The following is a 19,755-nucleotide window of genomic DNA, read 5'->3' as shown; positions in this document are numbered from 1 at the left end:
ATGGTGACTCCTCCTAAGAGGTGATGGGAATGAAGAAGCATATCTCTCATAACATGAAGACCGAGAGTTTAAACTCCTGGTAGGATCCTCTGTAGGATTTTTGCTGCAGCACTAGGCTGGTGACAGCACTGTATCAGGCGTCCTATTCACTGTATCACGCGCCCTATTCACTGTATCACGCGACCTATTCACTGTATCACGCACCCTATTCACTGTATCACGTGTCCTATTCACTGTATCACGCACCCTATTCATTGTATCACGTGTCCTATTCACTGTATCACGCACCCTATTCACTGTATCACGTGTCCTATTCACTGTATCACGTGCCCTATTCACTGTACAGTATCATGTGACCAATCTGTTTGATTGCTCCTCATATTCTTATCACACCTGACTCATACAATAGTGATAAATGTTATATTCTAAACAACGCTACATATTACAGCTTCATGATCTGAACACAAAGTACAGGATGGCGGTTTAACATATCTCAATCTCATATCTCATTCTCATATCTCCTTCTCATATCTCATTCTCATATCTCAATCTCATATCTCCTTCTCATATCTCATTCTCATATCTCAATCTCATATCTCAATCTCATATCTCATTCTCATATCTCAATCTCATATCTCCTTCTCATATCTCATTCTCATATCTCATTCTTCATTTACGCAGAGGTAACAGGCTGCTCTGCTTATGTTTTTATACCCAACCACCACCCCTTCCCTTCGAGGACAACTTTGTTTTTAATTAGCTGAAGAACAGATCAATACATTAAATGAAGCCACCCTAAGTCAGCCCCCCTGTCCACCCCCTATTATGACATAACGGTACACAAATCTGCTTGGAGTTAGCATTTCCTGGTTGAAAATCACATTTTAACTGTACATTTTAAGATCCATTCCTCCATCTTCAGTACTATGTATCCAGTATGGGGGTTTGCAGTTATGATCAAACCACTAAAGTTAAAAAAAAAACAGCATCACCAAAAAGAATACATTTTGTCATCAAAAGTATTTAAACTGACAATCTACATTTATGTTTATGAATAGGTTTGGACATATTCGGCCCAGTATTCCTGAATACCCTGTTAGGAATAAGCTGGCGCCCCATTAACCAATGAGATGCTACGAGTCTTTTCCTGTAATTTGAGGTTGGCAGCCATGGGAATCAGCTCACCGCTGCCAAAAGGCTGCAGCGTCATTAATCACGGAGGGGCTCACTGATTTCTTAATTACTCCGTGCATCTCCCCCACCTGGGGCGGCTGTGCTCTAATTGGCAGAGTGTAGGCTATGGAAGGGCCACGGAGACAGGCCTACCCCGGGATGAGGAATGGCGCCCAGCAGGAGATGTCTGTCCGCGCACTCTACCCCGAACTCAGATGTGACAGCAGCCTCGGAATGATAAACCGGTTGCTCCTTTCGTACTGCGTATACTTTTAGATTTATGGAGCTGGCCGGTACAACGGACGTGACTGGCGTCATATTTCACAGTGAGGAAACACCCCTGCAGAGAGAGGCTATGGATGAGGCCCGCCCACAGTGTCAAAAACGCCAACAAGTCTGATGAAGCTGTTCGATAAAATGGCGGGGGGGGGGGGGGGGGGAAGGGGGTAATGACATCAAAAGGCAGACAATAGTCATGTTTCTCACCTCCTGTGATTTTAGCGTATTGCCTTTCTGTCCGTAACGTAATGTATGCTTGTCGGCATGTCGGTAAAATGACGTTGATGCGAAGGCCATCAGCAGCTAGCTAATGTTCATGGTTAGCCAGATAGCAGCTAGCTAATGTTTATGGCTAGCCGGAGAGCAGCTAGCTATATATATAGCTGAAAAATATGACATGAAAATACATGGAAAAATGCTTATGGGGTCTTGCAGTGGTAATGGATACTGCACCTTCTAAGGTACTTCTGCCGACCCTGATCTTTGACCCCCGGCTGGGCTTTTACATAATGTCTGTGCAGCGGCGGTGTAATTCACAGGAAAGCTGTTTATTGAATTATGTCTTGGGAGGGTCAGCTGGTGGGGGTGGCGGTGTAATGGTGGTGGGGGTTGGTGGTCTTGACGGGGAAGATGTTACTCCAGAAAGTCCCTCCATGCTTCGGTCTTAACCCTGGCGACGGTGGTTTCTCCCTGAAATTTACACCGGACTCTGGTGGGAGTTGAGTTGTCGTCACGGCTCATGAACACGGCAGCACTATTTATGCTCATAAAGCGTAGCGAGCCATTGCATCCAATAACCTCTCCCATTCTTACAGGAGTCAAGGACACCATCTGGCTAGGACCCGTCGTGAAACACGAGCCATCAGCAGCAAGGCCCGCGCTAACCGCATTAGCCAACGGCAGCTGCGACTTCGGCAGCGAGACGACCGGCCGACGGGGCTGCATCCTCACCTTGCGATAGGGCAGCATCGCTTAACGGACGCCAGGTCGGCTTGCAGCGGCAAGATCCTTTCTGCGAGCTAAGCATACATAAAGCCATCCTGGAAATTAATATAGCCTTCACGTTATCCCACATGGAACCGGGGTGAGTTATAGGGGGATAAAATATGACAGCTTCATAATGAGAGGTTTCTTTGTTGCTAAGTATTACGCGATATCTGAAGAAACCCCGGCTCTCACACAGCTTCACCAGCTGGTGTAACCTTTCGCATCGTGCATTAATATTTACTCTGGCCCAGCAGGTACAGCAGCAGTTAAGGACGTGGCCTTTATAACCAGAGGGTTAATCACTGCCATGCTACCCTCCAGTATTATACTGATCCCTACTGCAGAATTCCACGTACAAAATTTGAACTGATCTCCTTATCGTTCCTTCTCACGTCAACAATGAAATTATTTTTTTTTTTTTACAAATAAAATATTATAACGAAAACAGTCTAAACGCCGTTCAGGCAAACAGGTTTATAAAGTGAAGAGTTAAGAAACGTTTTTAATGCATCACTCAGTAACAAAGTAACAAAGCAGCAGCTAATTTAACACTCTACTCTCCTCCCCTACAAAAAAGAAAAGTTCCCAATGGAAGAAACTGAGGGTTTAACTTTTTTATTTTTAGTTTGTTCTAAGAATTTTCATGGAATGGCTCTGAAAATCAGTTTAGGGCCTTTCTGGTTTTTACTTCATGAATATGTATGAGCTCATCCAGAATGGGGACGGCTCTCCGTTTTTTGTTGGTTGTCGGGGGTGGGGCGAGACTCATTTTGTCCCACTGATTTTCTTTGCTCTCACTCCCAGGACAACATAACAATCATACACTAGATAACTGAGATCTGAGAAAGTACAACTGGATCATGTTAGTTTATTGATTTTTTTTTTCATTTGAAACCATAGCAACCAAGATTCCCTGGCAGATTATCCATGCAGAAAAGCATACACAGAATATCTAAATATCTGTGGCGTTGTCATATAAGGTGTGTAGGGTGCATACCCACCCCGTTTTTTGTGAAATTCAGAAATATTTACATTTAGGACCTATGTTCCCCATCATCGTGAAATCCTGCGCTCATGATTAGGAGTTAAATTAAATTCTTATTTATGCATCTTGTAACATGCAGCTGATGTCGCTTATTGTCGTGTGCAGTAACTCCGAAATTCTTTCCATGCTGTTTCGGCGTTATTGCAAACGGACATGTTGACCAATCAATCGTTGCTGTTTCACGTACATGGGTGACAACTAATTGTTCCATTGTAGCATAATGGATTAAAAAACGCAATGCAAATAGACCATCAGTGTACTGCATTTTCAATTTCAACATCATTCAGCTTTCAGCAGTTAAAAATTAAATCACAATAAATACAATGAATTAGCTAAAATGTCTGTGGTTTTGCACAGTCATTTAAAATATTGTTAAAAACCTGTTCTTAAGAAATGTGGGAATAGGTTGGGCCGTGTCGTAGTTGGGTGATTGGGAACTAGGAGGTGAAAGGCTTTATAGACACGGTACGCAGCAACTCCTGGCTAGGCCACTGAAGTTAACTAATTGATATGTAATGAAAATTATTTTTCCAATGGGCATGGGAAGCAATTGGATACAATTGTTTATACATCTAAATATTTCAAGAGGCAATTATGATTTACTAATTTCCCAAAGGTGCATCAGTGGAACCTTCCCCTGAGATTAGAACTGTTGGAATACAAATCAACACTTAAAGTGGCATTAAGCACATAAGCATACACTATGTAACGGGGACTGCATTAAAAGCATTGGTTTTATTTATCTTAAGAATAAGGCCGTGGAATAGTTCATTGTAAACTAATTTACAATTTGGAGACTAAAACCAGGTGTAGGCATTAGGAGAATGCAAAGACATTTACTTTTACTCAGCACACAGCAATTAAACAATAACTGGCTTGTTTACTACTTATGAATCGAACTTGTATGAAAAAAATTGTATAGCAGGTGCTTGCATAATAGACAGTGAACTGTAAATGCTGTTTGCTGATGACAGGTACTCAGCTGTGGCTGCCATACTGGTAAATACAATCAAAAGGGCGCTGTGCAACTCAGCGTATGATATTAGGCGTCTGGTCTAATTCCTGTTTGTTTATTTGTTCCGTGTAGAATCCTCCTTGCTTCCAAACTGCTCATACTTGGCATAAATATTTATACTTACATTTTTGGGGTATAGCAGTGCTAATGAAGAAAAGTTACTGATGCCGAACAATTAAAAATGATAAATATTTAACGCCCACCTGGTAGATAGAATAAGACGAGCGCAAATCGGTGAATCGCAGCAATCGTCGCACCGTCATGAAATTTTTACAACCCTGTCCTCAGTTGGGGTGAGCTAAGGAGGATTGATGTCAGTCGTACCGTTCGCTAATGTAAGCAACGCTTCTGAAGGACACCGGGGTAGATAGATGTGGGTGAACCAAATCCCCCTTTCTCAGAATTGCCTGGCAAAGTGTGTCATCACAAAAGCAGCAGTACCTCTGTTAACTGGGGGGAAAACAATATTTTAACTCCTTAATCATTGTGGATAAATGAGGGAAACGAATCAAGCTGTATTCCATCCATTCATCTTCTAGTCACTTATACAAGCTTGAGCTGGGAGCCAGTTGCAGGGAGTGCAGGGCACAAGGTACCCTGCATGGATGCTAATACATTATAGGACACACACACACATACACACGCACATGTAGGGTAAACATATCCTTATGGGGACCGCTCATTCATTTCAATGGGATAAATGCTAACGCTAACTATAACAACCTTAACCCCTACCCTGCACTAACCATAACCATAAGTAACCAAACAAAATACAAGAGTTTTTGCATTTTTAGTTTTTTCATAGCAGTCACCGATTTTATAAAATAGAGTTTTCCCTTATGGGGACCTTGAAACTGGTTCCCATAAGGGAAAAAAATGGATATTTATCACGTTATGGGGACATTGTGTCCCCATAAGGATAGGTGTACCCGCACACACACACACACACAGACACAGAATTGGCAATTTAGTGACACTAGTCTGCCTAATTGCATGTCGCTGGACTGCAGAAGGAAACATAAGCCCAGAGGGATCTCACAGAAACACAGGAGAACACGCTAAAACCAAGGATGGGATTTGAACCCACAACCCCCAGTTAAGCTATATAGAAACTGGATATCAATGGATGAATGAATTTGTATACACAGAATCATTCTAATGTAAACATTCACATTATTCCAGTGTGAAAATTCGGTGTGAGCATGTTATGCAGTGTACTGCCGGTGATTTAAGCATTCACCGTTACCCCAGTAGCACCCGCAACAGCCTGCTCAAAGATGCTTTTTAAATTATACATCTGTTCCAATCCATAAAGTTAAGTGCTTTTCTCACAGCTGCGCGCTGGCTTTCGCACGTTTATGGTCATCTAGCTTAGACCCGTGTGAAACTGGCCCACTAATGATTTTGTTAGTCAAATCAGTGTCATGAAATCACACGTGACTGCATCCCCGTGGCTGGCGGGGGCTGCCGCGTCCTCGGACGACCTCGAGGCCAGTGGGTGTGAGAGCTGCAATTCGGAGAAAAGAGGGTGAAGATGGAACTGGGGGAGAGTACAGCAGGAAACGACGCAGGGCCACGCAACCCTTTTCGGTTTCTGGTGGTTTCGGATGAAAATAGGGTCAAAAAAAAAAAAACCAAAACATTCAAACAAATAAACAAATAAGCTCTTTCCGGCGCTTTACTTGAGCAATGAGTGAGCAGCTGCTTCTGCGAATCATAAATCGCCCACAGTCGAGAGCATTGAGTGACGACAGTGTTCTGACACCCGTCACACACTGGCCAATTACTTGGCTGTCCCTGTTGTTCCTCTGCCTCATCTGACATTTCTAATTCCCCTGACATAAAGCATCGCACAGCAGAAAACCAGGGGGACAGCGTGCACCACGCCAAGCGCTCCCCAGTGAAGGACATTGAGCGTCATCGCTGCACTCTGTCTGTTTTTGCTACCTTCTGAATACAGCGTTTTATACCTCCCCTACATGCTTCTCTCTGCAATCGAGTCTTTGCGGCCTCCCGCAACGAGACCTGAAATGCCCTGACAGACTTTATATGCGGGTAAGCATGCACCGCTCAGGTACATATTTCTGCCAACATCTACTTCAAACCTCAGAAGCTGCACGGTGTAATATGGGAGATCTAGTACAGCTCCGAATAGCTTTAGGAGGTTTTCATGCAGCGGATGAGTCAGGCGCCGAGCCCACCAGAGATCAGGCTTGAAACGGCGCCAATTGCAACTGGCCACTGCGGAGCCCGTGGTCGTCACTCGGAGATGATGTCACCAGGACATAAACTGCATAAACGTGATTTAGGCAACCAGAGAGCCATTCTGACAAGCCAAGCAACATTGACATTTTATTTTAACGAACAATATGAATGTGTTACTTGCCTGTAATACATAAATATGCATATGCAGAGTATAGTGCAGAGGCTGTATAAAACTCTCTCGAGTCACGGAACAGATGTTTGTCTGTCACTTTGAGTGACCTAGCACTGTGAGGTGTACACACAGTGACCAGACTACCTTTGGATGCCAGATATTAACTATGCTTATATCCGCCATCTGTTCTTCATTTTCACATTTACTAGGTTTTAAGATGAAATACAAAAAATAAATATTTCTATAATTATCATATGTATGTTTTTAATTAAAAACACAGTGTACATTTACACACACTTTTAGTATATAACAATACTATCTTCACTAATAAAGCTCACAAAGAGAACTGGCCTTTATGATGTTTATTATAGGGATGCGATTGAGAGGCATTGTTTCCTTACAGACATTTATTCTAAAGCTCCAGCGCATGAGAGAACAAACCTTATATTTATGTGACTTTCTGCACATAATCTGGCTGGACTTGATAATGAAGCCATTTATTAAGGTCAGCAGGCTTCCTGGCATTATAGTGATAACAGCCATGGAAATTTAATGCGGTAATTATTGCAAACATGCAGTTTGCAGGTGTGGATGGCTTGGATTTGAACCAGATAAACAAACAACCATGGGATTTGCTCTGGAAGGAAGACTAAACCACAAAGGACACTTAAGGTTTCAAGAAAAACAAATGGATAAAGTGATATTCAGTAGCAATTCATATGCTATAGCACCGACTTACCTATCATTTATACTGTAATAGTAAGAGACCGACATAAAATTTCTTTGCTCTAAGTGAATACCAATGAATGTGACTTGTTTATCTATTTCCCATTAGCAGTACTGGGGCAGAGTGAGCCTGGAGCCTTTCCCAGTCATCAGAGGACATAAGACCAGTGAAGCCCTGATTGGGATGGTGGTGTGGTCTGTCAGTCACCCTGGTCGGGGTATCGGGGGGGGGGGGGGGGCTGGAGCCTATCCCAAGCAGCGTAGGGCATAAGACCAGTGAAGCCCTGATTGGGATGGTGGTGTGGTGTGTCACAGTCACCCTGGTCGGGGTATCGGGGGGGGGGGGGGGGGGGCTGGAGCATAAGGCATAAGGCAGGGGTGTATCCTGGATGGCATGCCAGTCCATTGAAGGGGGCACACACAATCAAACTCAGTGATAAAATAATTCAGAGATAGCAATTAGCTGAACTGCACATTTGCACTGCAGGAGGAAAGCAGCACAGCTGCAGGAGACCCATGCATCACGGGGTAAGCATGCAAACCGCATACATTCCTCATGCGCCCATGCAAGGTCATAGATGATATGTTTAATGATATCATCTCAGAACATTTTGCAATGATGTTACTAATGTTTTTGTGCAGAAATCAAATATGCATCCCCATTTAAAATTGATTTTTTCCATATATGACAAAATGATGGATATTTTGAATCTGCTTTTGAACCTCAATTTATAAACGCAAATAGATGATTTATAGATTTAAAAACATGTGTTGTTTTTATTCTTTATGCAATCAAACAATCTTACGAAGCAATTATCAAAATTGCTCTCTGAAAGCGTAAATATTACATTTGGTATTTATTACAGTGGATCCTTTTTTTTTTTTTTTTCTTTTTTTTTCTTTTTTTCTTTTATATTACAGTGGATCCTGATTTGGGCTCCAGTGGACATGTCGAAAACTGTGTCCGTGTGTCTGCAACAGCAGGATCATACCTGAAAACACTGAATGAGCTCTACGTACAACACTGTCCATACTGTCCATATTTAATTCATATTTGAATGTTGAAAATTAATATCCCTCTTTCATTTGTGACTAGAATTGGTTACAACAGCAGAATGTTCCATCAAAGAACAAAGAGGAAACTTATCAGGCTCCTTCCAGAGAAACTACCTAAATATTTGATTGACCCTCTGGTGATTGCAGGCTGTTCTCAAAGCACGGCAATCACGTCTGTATGCAAACCAAGGTATTCTCACTGTATTTTAATTTATCAAGAGGGAAGCTTTTTATTTGTGTCTTTCCTAAGAGCCCCATGCATGTAGCTTTTGATTTGATTTCAGCGAGTGCCCATTACTTTTACATTTAAAAATGTTCCTCTAGTGCAAAAAAGTTATTTAAATATACAGTAGGAATATCAGTTTGTCTGTTGCGATTCCATTTGGTTTTAAGAGTCTTAATGTAATGACAGGAATGACAAGCTTCCCTGAGCACTGACTTCCAGAGCATTCCGTTCATTCCATTGTGTCAACTTCGTATTTCTACCTGTAACCAACTACGTATTTTTGACACAGCTATGATTGTTTTTCCACACAGAATATCTGACGTTACTCAGAATGCACATTGCAGTAATGTGTATAGTCCTAATATAAATATCATTTAGCTATTCATATGATGGCATGCATTCCACATTCACCCACATGCATCTTACTATTGAGAAATGTATGTGACATATAAAGGGTATCAATTACATAAATAAAATCATAAATTAATAATTACACATTGTATTTGTAACAAAACACAATAAATCCAGACCCTGCGATTGTGAGGTCGTTTCTACAGTATATCCGGTCCATCTGTCCAATGGCTAGCGGATATTAGCATGCAAGAAACACGGCATTCTTCATAAACTTTGCTGTTCTAGCAATTCAAATGTAACCTTTTCCAACAAATCCGTTCTTGGCCTTTTGAAGAGGACAACAAGGAATGCATAATGAACTGCAAGCCTGGAGTAGACAGACGTGATAACCACCTCAGCAGGCAAAAGCAGGAGAGGCCGTTTAAGTAGAGCCGATTTCTACCGAGGCATTTAAGGAAGAACAAAAGCTTGTAACCTTTTTAAATATTTGATCAGCCCTGAACGTCCCGCAAAAATGCATGAATTTTAATTATCATTGAGGTTATACAATAAAGAGTGTAAACCTCAACATGGGGCCCTAGACTGGCCAATTAGGGAGGGGGTGAGTTGCTCTGTATGCTAATTTAACGGGAGCCAGGGAGCTAATTGTGGACTGAAGGATTTGACACTGGGGACCTTTTTTCTGGTTCCGTACTGGGTGCACCTTTAACACTCTCTGCATCTAGCGGCAGCTTGCGGGACAAAACTATATCTCAGCTGAGCGGCCGCTGGCGGGCCTATGCCCACTCTTAATACATACAGCTCATCCTCTCAACATGAAAGAGACAAAGAAAAAACAAAACAAAAAAAATCACCAGCGCCATTGGGCAGAGCTGCTTTTGATTTATAGAATCTGAACAGCTTCCATCTGCGAAAGCGCAGTGAGGGAGCAGAATAGCGAGGGGGTTGACTGACTCTCTGATTTTCTCTGGCCTCTCCCCAAAACCCATCAAACAACAGAAAACAGCTCCTAACAAGACAGATGGCAGGGCTGGGGCTAACTTGAAATGTACAAGACCCTTCCTGAAATGAAAGGGATGAAATATCGTACCTGCCACGCCAGAAAGAGGGAAGGGGGGATAATTTGTTTACAAAAGTGATTTAAAGCGCCGATTTCAAGACAGGCATATAAATTGCGTGTAAATTGTTTTTCTAGATCTGTGATGGCCCCTGGGACATGGTACAAACAGGGATGTGGCTACAGTACATTGTTAATTTAGTTTATATTTTATCATTGTGGAATATTCCAAGTAACATCTAGAAATCCAATATTAAATATGAAAATATAACTGCCAGCGACTTTCAATAGCACTTAAATTGGTTAATTAATGGACGTAATGAAATATCGCGTCGATAACAGAATAGGTCATTTTCATGCTGACCTGTTAATATTGAGCCTGACAGTTATTAGGTGTACAAGAGTGTCGAGGGCACTAAAGCGTCTAAAAGGATGTCAGAAAGTCAGAAACTGGAAAAAAAAAAGATAAATCAGCATTTTGAGAAGGATAATAGTTTCCTTTTTTAAGCAAAGCGCTGTGATATGCCATAACAGCGATACACCTTTCCTTATGTCTTTAATGTCCAGTTTGTAATGGAAATTATTTTATCGAGCCCTGGGACAATCTTTCGCAGGAGGATAGATGTCCTGGGCCCTTTAATCCCCCACTTGAGGCCTCTCTGTCTTGTGAAATCCTTCTAGGCCATGAGAAGATGAGCTAGCATGAGCCCCATTCAACCACATTTCCCCTTTAGCGTTCCCATGAATCACGCTAATACAGTACTGTCTGGGACTGTTCTCTTTGGCCGTCTCGTATCCCGCTGGGGGACACTGTCAGCTCATGCTGTCCGGCTCTGGCTCCACACTGAAAATTTTAAAAAATAGTAACAGCAGCAATAAGGTCAAAGGTCAAACCAACACATGGTTTTAGTCCGTGATGGCATTCTCCATTATCTGAGTACTGAAACTAACGGGGGGGGGGGGGGCTGGAGCATAAGGCATAAGGCAGGGGTGTATCCTGGATGGCATGCCAGTCCATTGAAGGGGGCACACACAATCAAACTCAGTGATAAAATAATTCAGAGATAGCAATTAGCTGAACTGCACATTTGCACTGCAGGAGGAAAGCAGCACAGCTGCAGGAGACCCATGCATCACGGGGTAAGCATGCAAACCGCATACATTCCTCATGCGCCCATGCAAGGTCATAGATGATATGTTTAATGATATCATCTCAGAACATTTTGCAATGATGTTACTAATGTTTTTGTGCAGAAATCAAATATGCATCCCCATTTAAAATTGATTTTTTCCATATATGACAAAATGATGGATATTTTGAATCTGCTTTTGAACCTCAATTTATAAACGCAAATAGATGATTTATAGATTTAAAAACATGTGTTGTTTTTATTCTTTATGCAATCAAACAATCTTACGAAGCAATTATCAAAATTGCTCTCTGAAAGCGTAAATATTACATTTGGTATTTATTACAGTGGATCCTTTTTTTTTTTTTTTTCTTTTTTTTTCTTTTTTTCTTTTATATTACAGTGGATCCTGATTTGGGCTCCAGTGGACATGTCGAAAACTGTGTCCGTGTGTCTGCAACAGCAGGATCATACCTGAAAACACTGAATGAGCTCTACGTACAACACTGTCCATACTGTCCATATTTAATTCATATTTGAATGTTGAAAATTAATATCCCTCTTTCATTTGTGACTAGAATTGGTTACAACAGCAGAATGTTCCATCAAAGAACAAAGAGGAAACTTATCAGGCTCCTTCCAGAGAAACTACCTAAATATTTGATTGACCCTCTGGTGATTGCAGGCTGTTCTCAAAGCACGGCAATCACGTCTGTATGCAAACCAAGGTATTCTCACTGTATTTTAATTTATCAAGAGGGAAGCTTTTTATTTGTGTCTTTCCTAAGAGCCCCATGCATGTAGCTTTTGATTTGATTTCAGCGAGTGCCCATTACTTTTACATTTAAAAATGTTCCTCTAGTGCAAAAAAGTTATTTAAATATACAGTAGGAATATCAGTTTGTCTGTTGCGATTCCATTTGGTTTTAAGAGTCTTAATGTAATGACAGGAATGACAAGCTTCCCTGAGCACTGACTTCCAGAGCATTCCGTTCATTCCATTGTGTCAACTTCGTATTTCTACCTGTAACCAACTACGTATTTTTGACACAGCTATGATTGTTTTTCCACACAGAATATCTGACGTTACTCAGAATGCACATTGCAGTAATGTGTATAGTCCTAATATAAATATCATTTAGCTATTCATATGATGGCATGCATTCCACATTCACCCACATGCATCTTACTATTGAGAAATGTATGTGACATATAAAGGGTATCAATTACATAAATAAAATCATAAATTAATAATTACACATTGTATTTGTAACAAAACACAATAAATCCAGACCCTGCGATTGTGAGGTCGTTTCTACAGTATATCCGGTCCATCTGTCCAATGGCTAGCGGATATTAGCATGCAAGAAACACGGCATTCTTCATAAACTTTGCTGTTCTAGCAATTCAAATGTAACCTTTTCCAACAAATCCGTTCTTGGCCTTTTGAAGAGGACAACAAGGAATGCATAATGAACTGCAAGCCTGGAGTAGACAGACGTGATAACCACCTCAGCAGGCAAAAGCAGGAGAGGCCGTTTAAGTAGAGCCGATTTCTACCGAGGCATTTAAGGAAGAACAAAAGCTTGTAACCTTTTTAAATATTTGATCAGCCCTGAACGTCCCGCAAAAATGCATGAATTTTAATTATCATTGAGGTTATACAATAAAGAGTGTAAACCTCAACATGGGGCCCTAGACTGGCCAATTAGGGAGGGGGTGAGTTGCTCTGTATGCTAATTTAACGGGAGCCAGGGAGCTAATTGTGGACTGAAGGATTTGACACTGGGGACCTTTTTTCTGGTTCCGTACTGGGTGCACCTTTAACACTCTCTGCATCTAGCGGCAGCTTGCGGGACAAAACTATATCTCAGCTGAGCGGCCGCTGGCGGGCCTATGCCCACTCTTAATACATACAGCTCATCCTCTCAACATGAAAGAGACAAAGAAAAAACAAAACAAAAAAAATCACCAGCGCCATTGGGCAGAGCTGCTTTTGATTTATAGAATCTGAACAGCTTCCATCTGCGAAAGCGCAGTGAGGGAGCAGAATAGCGAGGGGGTTGACTGACTCTCTGATTTTCTCTGGCCTCTCCCCAAAACCCATCAAACAACAGAAAACAGCTCCTAACAAGACAGATGGCAGGGCTGGGGCTAACTTGAAATGTACAAGACCCTTCCTGAAATGAAAGGGATGAAATATCGTACCTGCCACGCCAGAAAGAGGGAAGGGGGGATAATTTGTTTACAAAAGTGATTTAAAGCGCCGATTTCAAGACAGGCATATAAATTGCGTGTAAATTGTTTTTCTAGATCTGTGATGGCCCCTGGGACATGGTACAAACAGGGATGTGGCTACAGTACATTGTTAATTTAGTTTATATTTTATCATTGTGGAATATTCCAAGTAACATCTAGAAATCCAATATTAAATATGAAAATATAACTGCCAGCGACTTTCAATAGCACTTAAATTGGTTAATTAATGGACGTAATGAAATATCGCGTCGATAACAGAATAGGTCATTTTCATGCTGACCTGTTAATATTGAGCCTGACAGTTATTAGGTGTACAAGAGTGTCGAGGGCACTAAAGCGTCTAAAAGGATGTCAGAAAGTCAGAAACTGGAAAAAAAAAAGATAAATCAGCATTTTGAGAAGGATAATAGTTTCCTTTTTTAAGCAAAGCGCTGTGATATGCCATAACAGCGATACACCTTTCCTTATGTCTTTAATGTCCAGTTTGTAATGGAAATTATTTTATCGAGCCCTGGGACAATCTTTCGCAGGAGGATAGATGTCCTGGGCCCTTTAATCCCCCACTTGAGGCCTCTCTGTCTTGTGAAATCCTTCTAGGCCATGAGAAGATGAGCTAGCATGAGCCCCATTCAACCACATTTCCCCTTTAGCGTTCCCATGAATCACGCTAATACAGTACTGTCTGGGACTGTTCTCTTTGGCCGTCTCGTATCCCGCTGGGGGACACTGTCAGCTCATGCTGTCCGGCTCTGGCTCCACACTGAAAATTTTAAAAAATAGTAACAGCAGCAATAAGGTCAAAGGTCAAACCAACACATGGTTTTAGTCCGTGATGGCATTCTCCATTATCTGAGTACTGAAACTAACGAAATTTATGCTGAAATAACAATGTAGCTATATATTATGATAACACTACTTTTGCCTAATTAACTCTGGCAGCAGACATCGTGTCATTTAGACGGTACTCAGCCTTATGCAATCAGGTTAAACATGTGTAGGCAGCCTGCATATCCTGTCTGCAATTTAAAACACTGTAAATCCATTACCCAAGTCCCCATGAGTACTCCTGGGCAAGTACCCTTCATTTGATACTGTGCAAAATGTTTCAATTTACCCTACAACTTCATGCAGGTTTCCCATATACTGTAAGATGCACACTTTACTTCCCCAGGATTTTAGTTCCTGCAAAAGTTTGTCATGGGTCCCCACAAGTACTGAGTGTGCAATGATCTCCACCCCTAGGTCTGATAGGCCGATTACCCTATTACCATGGGTCCCCTATAAATATTGACACAGTGCTCTAAAAAGGCACAATAAATGAATTGGAAGAATAACCACAGTGCCCCAGTGCTGGTACTTAAAGATATTAAGCCTAACATAACAAACAGTGCCTTTCTGGAATTAAACTTTTTATTTACATAAAGCTTTACAAAAACAACATACAACATGGTACAACATAACAGTTCAACAAGTCAGCCAAATATCAAAACGATAACAAAAACAACAATGCAATGCAAAAATATTTAATGAGCAAACCAATAACCAGCAATACCAGAGGGATGGGAAGGATTCTGTGTATTCCTAAATTATACAACTGAACCCATAGCTCCTTTCGTTTCTCCCTAACTTTTGATCCTCCCCAACGGAACTTCATATAAAGCAGTCTCTGTAACTATTTCAACGCAATCTTTCAGATCAGAGGTTCTAGAACATTTCCAATCATATAGCATCATCCTAAAAGCAGCAGTAATACCAACTATTAAAAGGGTAAACTTTTAGTCTGGTATAAGCGGCATTTCTGCTTTATCACCAAGGAGGCTCGAGGAGTCGGTTTTGAATGGGTAGAGTCAAATCCAATCATTTCTCCAACAATTCAAGTGTTTTACACCCAAAAGGATATCAGAGAACATTCCCAGATCATATGGAGATACGTCCCTGCTTCTGTCTGACATCGCCAACAAAAATCATTTCAAAATAATCCCATACCATTAAGTCTAGACATGCGTCCAATGATATCAGTGGATAACAACTTTAGATCAGATAACAACTTTATATAGAATAATTTTGTCTTCCGCCTCTCCAGTGTTCCTTGCCCACATTTGACCAAACTCTCATCCAATCATCATCATACAGTAGGTAGTACTGCCCAGATCTTGCTGCCGTATTGTTTTAAGCTGCTGCATTTGTCACCAATTATTTAAGTGCTTCTATAAAATACAGATGCTTTATGAGATTCACGTGGCAGCCTTAGAATTACAATTGGATGACTGTCGCTCACATCCAGCTTCCTATACAGACAGTGCCTCATTTGTAAATATTTCCAGATATTCCGCTTCAATAATATATATTTTTCTTGAAATCCAAATATGACAAGTATATCCCATTATCATATAAATCACTAACAATATTTACCCCTTAGACTTACTGCCTTCCTCAATATATTTTTAACTTTTTTCATCTCAACGGTACACAAATAACATCATGATGCCTTTGTAAGCTTGCTCTGTGAAAAAAGGCCTGTAATGTATTATTACAAATCCTATATACCATAAATATCACGGTCAATGTGCATTCAGAAAATCCCAATTTGACAATAAAACTTAAAAAGAGTTATGAAGAATTATTATTTGCTGCCTTTAAATTACTCTGTAGTGTTTAATGCCAAATAATGGCTTAGCTGAGTTATTGTGAAGGGTTTGGACCTATTTAATGACAGTATTAATAATATGTAATCCATCACACCACCACTTAGAGAATGTTTTAATAGTAAGATTAAGGTTAAGATTGAAATTGTTTTTCTTTTTATTTTTTTTAATCAAAGCCACTGCTAAGTGACTGACAACGACCCAACCGTCCATCTGACAATCACTTACCCAGCACAGGTACAGTACAAGGCGTCAGTGAAAACCAGTACATTTAAAAATAAAATTCAATATTAAAAATAAAAATGTAATTTAGGCAAGTAGGGTGGCACAAGCTGTGTGTTTGGAATTTCTACCCTTTTTCCCCCTGCAAATGTGTGTCTTTAAGTGGCTTTTGGTGCACGTGACACAGGAAGAACACACAAAATCCACACATAGTGCAAAGGTAGGATTTGACAGTCACATTCCCAAACGTGTGAGACAGTCAGATCTGCTTAGCCGCTGTGTCACTGCTCTGCTTCGAAGACCCTAAACACTGATGAAAGAAGGGAAATACACTTTGTCTGAGTTTCAGACAGAACAACTTTTTTACTCAGCCCAACATGGCAAATCAGCATCAAACAGAGCAGGTGGCAAACCACGGGTGATGTTCTATCTAGTGCTCTTTCGTGTAAGACATAAAGTCGAGAAATTCCGCGCAAACACGCAGTGTCATACAGATCCTGGGACCAGCAAATGAAGAGAAAAAAAAAGTCTGAATGGGTAAGAAACCACCATAGAAACTGAGTCTCACTTCCTCAGCTACGTCTCTCCCTCAAAGAGGGAAGCAGCTCCTGAAAATACCCACAAATCCTTGGGTACAACAAGGCAGTTTGTAAGCTGACTTACTGCAGCAAGAAAAGCCACAGTGAGTAAGGAGGGAGGCACATTCAGCACAGGGGGGGGGGGAGTTTTTCATAAATTACTATGAGTAAGAGACCATATTAAATAAGAGAATGTTAGAAATATGAATGCATTCAACGCAATTTCGCAATGAATCATCTGTGAAAAGATAAATCGTTGACGCAAAATGTCAACGTTTTCTCATTAGGGGGAATACGAATTTGTAACACCAGAGAAACATACTTATGAAAAGTAAACACACGCCTTTTTACATGATATGATAGGCATAATCAGGATATGCAGTACAATTAACACTCAGTGGCTCCATGCACATTATATTGTGTCTATTGGAACAAACAAGCAAAAAAAAACAGTGACCCTGAGGTGGAATCGTTTTGTTGCGTTTCAGCAGGCGGCTTGTGGTGTTTTGCTAGCGTGACGTGTGCTTTGCTTATGAATATGCATGAGGAATGACTTTAATCTATAGATGTGGTATGAAGATACCTTCTCTCTATCTCTCTCTCTCTCTCTCTCAGTGACTGAGATCGCACTTGGTTGAATTATGCTTGCAAAGGCAGCAGGGAATGAATGTTGACAACAAGTCAGGCGCTTATACCCAGCGGTGCAACTGGAGAAGCTGCGCTTGCTGCGACTTATGTCTGTTGCACGCAGCTGTAATTGTTTAATTGTTTTAAAACGTTTACAGCGACCAGTCCTACTTCATTTTCTTTTGTAATTTTGCAACACTTTTTTGAAATAATGAGTTATATTACATCTGTAAAAGCATCCAAATAAACTCTTGCAATGGTAACGGTTTATGTGCTTATGTCCTGTTGCCGGGTGATTTAAACCATTCCGCGGCATGTTGATATCCGTGGAGGAGGATTTCAAAGGATCGGCAGCAATTTCAAAGCAGATCTTCCCGTCACTTACAAACCAGTGGAACATTAAAAAGTATCTGGACGAACAGGATACTGTCCTAGTTAGAAGTTTGCAATACATGGATATTTTCATTGCTCCGGATCGGATGGCTGTCTGGATGTTGTGTCCTGATCACATGTGATTCAGGTACATTTTGCAGAATGAAAAGTTTCAAGGGAGCTAGAGAAAGTGGCATTTAACTTAAGCCTTATGAACTGCCCACAATTCATTCATGCACTAGAGTTTAGTTACACTAAAATAGGACAGTATTCAAACTAACACGTTTAGGAGTAGAACATCAGCCAGGGACACATTAAGAGTTTACGTTATTTGAGTCCTACAGCAATTAGTAGTAATAACTTTGATACAGATTTAAGGCACTTCCATCTCTTATGTAGAATGAAGAGCAAATCTCCAAACTTAGTCCATGGGAAATGTGCTGTGGATGAGTTCATAAGTATTTACCATTTCTGTAGACTTTAGTGAGTTTTGGAAATTTAACAAAAGTTCTTTGTCGGATTACATAAGGACTGAGTGAATTTTGCTTCCTAATACTGCAACATTAGGTTCTTATCTCGAAAGCAACAAAAAATTTACTGAGTTTTGAAAATTTGCTCTTCAGATATATCCCATACAAAAGAGATTGCAGCCATTCTCACATAAAAGAACCAGATTAGTCAAATGCGGATGCAATACATGGCACAGACAAATCATTTAAACATTAAACAGGAACAAGACAGAAAATACACACTGAACTTTCAGAGCTTCCATTAATTACTAACACAAAAGCAGTTTGCCCATTTTCGCAAAAAATAAGAGATTCTGTGTGTTACACTGATATACGAATGCGTTCATTCATCGACTTGACTGCACCCAGTAGTGATGTTCTCATTAAGCTTGCACATTAGTTCTTCTGGATGAGGCAGTCCTTACTGAAACTCACTGCAGGTGTTAGAGACGTCAGGGTGAAATTTGTAAAGATGGTGTAGAAGGAGCAGCTATGATAGCTATGTTACACTCCATGCCCCAAAATGTTCCGGAACCTCAGCTGTGGCTTATCCACTTCCACTGTGACAGGAGCTGAGTGACGTTCAACAACTGGATCTTAAAATCTAAGCTGCTTCTGTATTTGCTGGTATGAACCCTTGACAATACCCTGCTCCGCTAACAAAGCCTGTGTTCCTTTCTAAGCAGCCTATTTTTAATGGTATGTTCAACAAATAGACAAATCAATAGACAGATAACTATGTAAACAAACAATAAATAAATAAGGGCAACCTTCCTGTTGCTAGTGCATTGTGGGAGTGAACCTTAAAGAGTGAACCTTACATTAGAAACTTAAAATATAAGTGCATGTCATGTAGAATATAACATAAATTCAAGTTCTCCTTCAGTAATTCTTGTCATTGTGTTTTCTGAATTCTCCAAATTCCACAAAACTACACGCACAGGAAACTGGGTGTATCCCAATACAACAGGATTGAAAACACAATTCAATTGTATAGCCATAGAACCCCCGGAAATGAAATCTGGGGAAAAAATATTAGTAGTACACTGTTACCCTATTTGTCCAACAAAGTAACCATCATGATCACTTGTGGAATTTTATGGAATCCTTCTGGCCAC

General features: G+C 40.7%; 1 protein-coding gene across 3 annotated transcripts in view; it reads right to left on the bottom strand.

Moving 5' to 3' along the window:
* klhl4 (kelch-like family member 4) overlaps nt 1-19,755 on the bottom strand; it is an 84,970-nt gene that overhangs the window by 63,045 nt on the left and 2,170 nt on the right. The window lies entirely within an intron of this gene.

This window comes from Paramormyrops kingsleyae, chromosome 10, assembly GCF_048594095.1.
Source record: "Paramormyrops kingsleyae isolate MSU_618 chromosome 10, PKINGS_0.4, whole genome shotgun sequence".
Lineage (NCBI taxonomy): Eukaryota > Metazoa > Chordata > Actinopteri > Osteoglossiformes > Mormyridae > Paramormyrops > Paramormyrops kingsleyae.
Note: the sequence above shows the minus strand (reverse complement) of the source record. Positions and strands in the feature narration are given on the sequence as shown.